Genomic DNA, 7675 nt, shown 5'->3' with positions numbered 1-7675 from the left:
AAATACCAAAATTCCAAATTCTAATTTCCATGTAATCGATATCAATATTATTATTGAATCGCAATTCGCAATAGCTTATGTATAATTTCTGAAAATAATAGTAATTTGGACGTTTATAAGTGATTCAGAATTCAGAATAAGTTATCATATAAATTATAAATTATAATTATTACCTTACTAATATGCCTGCATTGATAATATTAAATACCTTAACGTATGCGGGCATCGTTAACTCTTTTCTCTATACTATGCTCTGTACGACAATTCTACTAAATTGTTCTTCCGTCTTCATTAGCGCGGTATAAATTGTTTAAATTTATATTTTTATATATAAGTTATAAATTATTATATCAAACTGAAACATGTGTACAATGTGTAAACATGAACCCAAGTGTGTTAAAAATTCATTCTTATTTGTTTTTTTAATAATAATTTTTTATTTATTTTAAATATTGAAATGTATTTATTTATTTTAATTTATAATTTTATAATAATTCATTTTTTTATAATATTACCTAAATTCTGAAATAGTTACACTTAATTACAAATACCTGTCACTAAAAAGAGGTTATTAATATTATGTTCATTTTTTTACATAGTACTTGATTGATAAAAAAAAAAGTCAAATAATAAGGGTTAAAATTGGTATTAACCGAAACCGAAACTCGATATTTTTGAAAACCGAAACCAGAACCGAAACCGAAATTTTCGGTTTTTGAGAACCGAAACCTAAACCCAAATCGATAAAATCATAAAGGTTCCAGTCCCGGTTTGTGGTCGCACTCCTCCGAAACGGCCCGACCGATTTTAATGACATTTTTTTGTATATTTGGTTGGTATGATAATAGATCGTAAAGTATTTTTCACCCTCCTAGGTCCAACCCGGGGAGGTGCTCAAACGGGAATTTTGAAAATTTTCGGTAGATAATAATTTTGTTTATAAATGGTACTGGTTATAGAAGAAATAATTAGTAGAAATTAGTATTTATTATTTTGTTACCATTTGTTAATCGGGCAGATCAGGTGCAAGCAGGAAAAATGTCCATATATTGCCTACTTGATATGCTGTCGTACATTGTCCGCGATTCGACGCAGTCGGATTGCCCATCTGGTAGACTGAGTTCCATTCAAAAAGAGTTGAACAATCATAATTTTTTTTTAAGTTGTAATTTTTTAATATCCTTATTACAATAATATTATGATCTGAGTTTATTTTATAATAATTTTAGAATTGATTTACTACACACCTACGACCTCCTATAACTGATTATTGAATTTATTTACATGATAAATAGATGCATTTCTGAAGTTACGTCTTTATGGGGGTCTTTACGTAGGTATTATATAGGTACCTACAGTATCTGCAAGGTTGCAAATTATAATAATACGTTATATTGCTGTATTACTCTACTTCTTCTGGGAAGTAATGACGAATTATAAAATACGACAATCAGTGTGTCTTGGTGTACTTCGGGTCCCGGACATGTCGGTGTCAGTATACCTCGCTTTGTGGAAAAAGCGAGCCACCTCTCACTCACCAATTTGACATGTGTGATGAGCTAATTGGCTTTAACAATAGATATTGCTTGTGTGAATTATTTTTAGTACAATAATAGAACATTTATAATATAATATTATAGTACCTATAGTTTATATGGCATTGGCATGCAATCAAAAAAATTTTTTTTTAAAAAGCGTGTAAAGCGCAACACCTATAAGACGTGGTTCAAACTACTCTTTGAGTTTTCCTTGTTTCTCTTTATACAATTTCTGAAATGAGTGAAATGTTCGTCAACATTGGTCAACTATAGTTTTTTGAAGTCTATAAGCCACAAGCACACATAATATTATATTGTATTTCATATTTTAATATTTTATTGATTTACAGAGAGAGAGAAAGAGAGAGAGAGAGAGAGAGAGATAAAGTTTGAGAAAGAGAGAGCGATTTTTAAAGCTGCACGATCGCCTCCATTTTACGATTAATTACTCTACATCATTTTATGGTATGTAATATGTATTGTATAGCTTATTTTTTCAATCCCTATAGGTTGTTACAGAGTGGCTCACATATGAATTTAGATTTGACTCACAAAAATCAAATATTATTTTGTTTATTTAAATGGTTGCCATTGGTTACAATAGTCTACAGATGATATTACTTTTATAGTTATAGTCGAGAAAATGAAAAGTGGCCGCTGATACGCGCGTTTCTGGTGGTGAATTGTTATGATGATCTCGCAAAATAAAGCACGCGTATTTTGAAATGTATTAGATATAGATACAATTACCTTATACAAATGTATTAGAATGATGTTGGATACGAGTTTTAGAACCCCTGTTTTGGATGAAAACAAAAAGGTTGCTATCATATCGCCAGCGGCAACTTTTCATTCTCCCGACTATAGTCAAAATATGGCATAATAAACAATGGTTTACAAGTATATATAAAAAAAAAAATTAAACTAAAATAAAATACTTACGATTTATGAATATAATACTGCTACACGATTACTTTTATGATTGTCAGTCACGATTTGCTCTTAATTAGATTTTCGCCGGCTTTTAAGCATCATTTGTTGAAACTATATCCGGTTTTTTGTGTCTACATATAAAATATGTCCAGAATATTAAAAAGTAAAAATCATAAAATTGATTATCGTAATTGTATACAGATATATCTGTATTATATTATAATAGTCAACTAAAGAAAAATGGAAAGCTATGAATGATTTTAAATTTAAGATTTACTCGGGCGAACAATTATTATTGATCCGGTTTAATGCATTACTGAAATCGAAAAACAACCATAGATAACACTAAATACATGGATAGGACATCCATATACCTTATACACATGGAATAATGTGACCGAAAAGAATACATATTACCACAATGGTTACTTGTGGTAATAGTAGTGGTTAAACCATGTTATCGACATAGATAATACACATAATCATGGTTGTCAATAATTATTGATAGTAAAATTTTTTACCACAAGCTATAACCGAATATAACCATTGCAGTAACATTTATTCACTTCCGGTCCTACCGCCTTATGTCCTATCCATGTAGGTATATATTATCTATGGGAACAGCCAGCCAGGCTGCGAGGCTCAGTTATCGGAGTCTATAGCGGTTCCAAGTTTAATAGATACTTATGTAATTGTTATAGGCTAACAAATTATATAATTTATGGGAACAAATGCGGTTTAGTTCCCACGCGATTATTTTGATTTTTTTCCCTCAAAATGTAATACAAAAGTCTAATTCAAAATTCTTTTTTTACTTAAAAAATTATACAAAAAAAACTATAAACAGTAAATTTTTAAAAATACGATGATATCTTCGATAAAAACATCGAAAAAACTCTTTGATTTATTTTAAAAATTGTATGTTTTTTTATGATGGATGGAAATATGCAAATAGATTTTTACTATCGTATTTGCTGTTTAAAAAATTAAAGCCAACATTTACACAATATCACAGCTCAATATCACAATATCCCTCCGCCCTCGGCAGTAACTTCGTGTGTATCGGCTACGCTCCACAAATCGAAAATATCCCTCAATTTGTTATACAAAACCACCTCAAGTAGGTAACAGGGACAAAACAATTATGGATATGTGAGTATTTAAATTAAAAATGTTATTTTGCTTGGGCAGAGATTACGCGTGTATCGGCACTCGTCGCTACGCTCCTCGGCGCCGTCGCTCCGCTCCGCAAATCGAAAATATCCCTCGACTTGTTATGCAAAACCACCTCATGCAGGTCATATTGGTCACAGATATATTAATCTACATTTTCACCATACATATTTTAGATAATATTATAACAAGAAAAATTATATAATTAATAAGAGGTGACAATCCAATACGAAAACGTAGGAAAGCAAAGTGCATGCGTAAATACGTAAAATCGTAAACTTTGGAAAGATATAACTATATAACTTTCAAAATAATTATTTGTAAGAATTTTTGAATTAGACTTTTGTATTCAGTACTTTAAACACCCATTTCGGGGGGAAAAAAAAATCGAAAAAATCGCGTGGAAACTAAACTGCATTTATACCAATTTATGAATTATTATAGTCATCCCTCTGACGAGTCTAAAGGTTCGCATTCCAGGCAGAGTGTGTAACCCAAGCAGATTTTTTCACAACGTCACTTTTTAAGTTTTAACGCACCAATATTATACATATTAGGTAAGTGCGAATATAGCCAAAATAATATAATTCGGTGTACAAGTATTACAAAATTCTGATAGTAGTTAGCCTATATTTATTATAATAATATAACTTTGGTTAAAATAATATGTAGATAGGTACCTAGGTAGGTATACGTCTTTTCGCAACGTTACTCTGTCGAGTTTAGATTCTAAGATAATCATAAACTTGTAATAATTAATCATCATATTTATGTATATTATTATACAGAATAAACTTAGGAGACACATGCAGTTACTAATGATGCAGGTATCGTGTATAATATAATATATAATTGATAATTATATTACATTTTCGTTGATAATTACATATTACTAATTATTAATTTCATTTGTTAATATTTAGTAATTATAACTACCTACTTTAATGATTTTGTCCACGAACTACATAAAATATTATTTTAATGACAAATTTTCGAATATGGCACTTTCTTTCGCGTACGCCCTGAATAACATTAAAAACATTATCGTGTAAGGAGTGAAAATTACAAAATTACAAAATCACTTCAATTAGAAATTGCTGATTGGTATAAAAATGAAAAGCGCAAACCTTTTTTTTTTTATTGAGCTTAAGCCCGACAACTATGGCCATTAGCTGTTTTTTTTTTTGTTTGTAGAGGAGGATGGTTGGAACGGTTGGTTGAAACCCGTTTGTATGTGTAGCAAGGATTTGTAACTAAAAATCTCGGGTGATAACCCATCCGGAAACTAGCAACACCGGCCGATACGTACACTCAGATCATTTACGCAGTTGAGTGTACGGACCGCGCCACACGGTGCCACATCGCAAACCTTTATACACCTTATAATACGTATATTTATTTATTTATTTAATCATAAAATATGATGATTACGTCCAGTACAGATAAAAAATATTAATAACAAAATAGTGTAAAATATGACACAATTTATTTCTAATGTCTTAAAATAATTCAACAGATTTTTCGTACCGAATAAGGAAATAAAAACGTTTTGCGTAGAGGTACATTACACTAGCAACACAACCTAAACTATTTTCTTCAAAATTGGTTCTATACTTTAGTAACCGATTAGTAACCATTCGTTACCGAAAATTTGGAATTCGTAACTTAAACCAAGTACCTACCCCGGGTGCTGATATATTATAATCCTTAATAATATACTCTTTGAATATATTTTTACCAAGTATATACAAGCATATCCTTGATCAAATGTATTTTCGGTAGTTTTAAAATATATAAAAATACGTAAAATATTTTTTTATTTTTTAGCTTTATTGTTTTCTTAATTTTAAATTAGTATAATTTTATAGATATTTTTTATTTTTATATTTTAAATTTCTTATTGAATATAAAACAAAAATATTTAAATAAATGTTGTTAAGTATTATCATAGGAATACCTATTTAATTTATTATTGTATTTTATATAAAATTTACCTAATAAATTATTTTTCATTTTTCATTCAATAAAAAAATTGAATTAAAAAAAAACGTGGGTAAGTGGATGACGCTCTGCTGTACAGTAGGTTACAAGTGGGTCACTGTATAATGGATGGTATTAAATTTGAATTCAATGATATAATATCATTGTATAAGAAAAACGATTCTGAGCGGAGACGGTATGTCAGTCTAGGTATAAGACATAATATTATATTATAGTGTATAGTATTTAAAAAAATTTGACCTATAATAGGTACATATAATAAATTCTAAATTAACAATATCATAATATCTATTAGGTACTTATAACGCGATACACATCAACAAAAAACCGTGGTACTATCATAGATATATAATAGTATACTTTAGAAGTTTCAAGTACCCACGAATAATATTATACAATCACAACAAAATAACCAAAATAGTTATCCTAGGTTTTTAATATGTAATTTCGTCCAAATTTGTACTTAAAATGACTATAAAAATAAACTGTGTAAATGTATTTTTTAGATTTTTTGGTAACAGAATTAATTACTTATGTGGAATCTTGTTTTAAATTTTTAATTCTTAGATACAAAAATTGAACATTTTATACATTTTTAACTACAAAATAATTTTTCAAATTAAAATTTGATCTTTAAATGCTTATAAAAAAAAATTGTGCCTATGTATTTTTAATATGTTTCAATTGATATTGTAACAATATATCAGAAGCTTTGTATTAAATTTTTACACTTTTTGGCCCATCAGATAAAACTTATTGATATTTATAGAAAAAAAAACTAAAAAAATTTAAAAAAAATGTTTTCAAAATTGTATGGTGTATAGGAAATGCTAATATAAACATTCAATAAAATTTTCATGTATCTACAGTTATTCGTTTTTGAATTACAACAAAATAAGGAAATCGAGTGAATATCAAATGTTGTAAAAATTTGAATTTCAAACGATCATAAAAATTTAATTTGGCTTTCTTATAGACATTTTTTTTTTGATAAATATAGAAAATCTTATAAGGAATCTTGTATTACATTTTCATATCTTAGATTTAAAAAGAAAATTTTTTATGAATTTCTAACTCGAAATAATTTGCAAATTTTCGTGATTTTTCCATATTTTGTCATTTTTTGAACTTTAAATGCTTATAAAAAAAAACTGTGACTAAAGATTTTTAATATTTTTCATCTGCCTTTGAAACAATATACTAGGAGCCTTCTATTCAATTTTCAAGTTTTTTTATCCAACAAATAAAATTTTATTGATATTTTTAGAAAAAAAACTAAAAAAAATGGAAAATGAAAATGTCTCTAAACAGTTCAAAATAAATCAAAATATTTTGAAAATGTTATCGTGTATAGAAAATGGAAATATAAACAACCATTGAAAATTTCATGTATCTACGGTCATTTGTTTTAAAGTTACACCAAAAACCAAAATCGATTTTCTCAAAAACAGATTTTGCGTAAAAATTCCCGTTTTTCCTTAATTTTTCTTTTGTTTTTCACGGCGCTTTTGAAAACTACTGGAAATTTCAAATTTTGACCCCCCAAAGTACCAACTAGATTCACTTTTCTATCAGAAAAGATACTGTTGAAGAAAATCGAAAATAAATTTAAAAAAAAATTTAAAAAAAAATTTAAAAAAAACAAAAAAAAAAACACACACATCAGTGTAAAATCAATACATTCGTCGTTTCACTCAGAATCTAAAAATTAACAAGACAAGTTTAAATTTAAGATAGAAAATAAAATTAACTTAACTCAAAAAAGTAAATTTTTAAGTCATAAACTGCCCTAGTATTTTGTTATACACAAACATTTAGCGAGACGTTTAACATTGTGTAAAAAATTTGATTATGATAATATATAATTTGAAAATAAATGGGTGAAAAAAGGTGAAAGATTCAATATTGTCTAGTTGTTTACGCATTGCACGAAAATAAAATTAACTTAACTGCACGATAATGATAATTAACTATTAAAAGTTAAGTTACAAAATTAACAATTTCAACTGAATAAGTTAATAAGCTAAAAC

The 7675-nt window shown here is 27.7% G+C and overlaps 1 protein-coding gene across 2 annotated transcripts in view; it reads right to left on the bottom strand.

Annotated features, from left to right (window-relative positions):
- Positions 1-7675, bottom strand: part of LOC100163976 (elongation of very long chain fatty acids protein AAEL008004) — a 127073-nt gene that overhangs the window by 94282 nt on the left and 25116 nt on the right. The gene's annotated exons all lie outside the window — the stretch shown is intronic.

The sequence above is a fragment of the Acyrthosiphon pisum genome, chromosome A1 (genome assembly GCF_005508785.2).
Source record: "Acyrthosiphon pisum isolate AL4f chromosome A1, pea_aphid_22Mar2018_4r6ur, whole genome shotgun sequence".
NCBI lineage: Eukaryota > Metazoa > Arthropoda > Insecta > Hemiptera > Aphididae > Acyrthosiphon > Acyrthosiphon pisum.
Note: the sequence above shows the minus strand (reverse complement) of the source record. Positions and strands in the feature narration are given on the sequence as shown.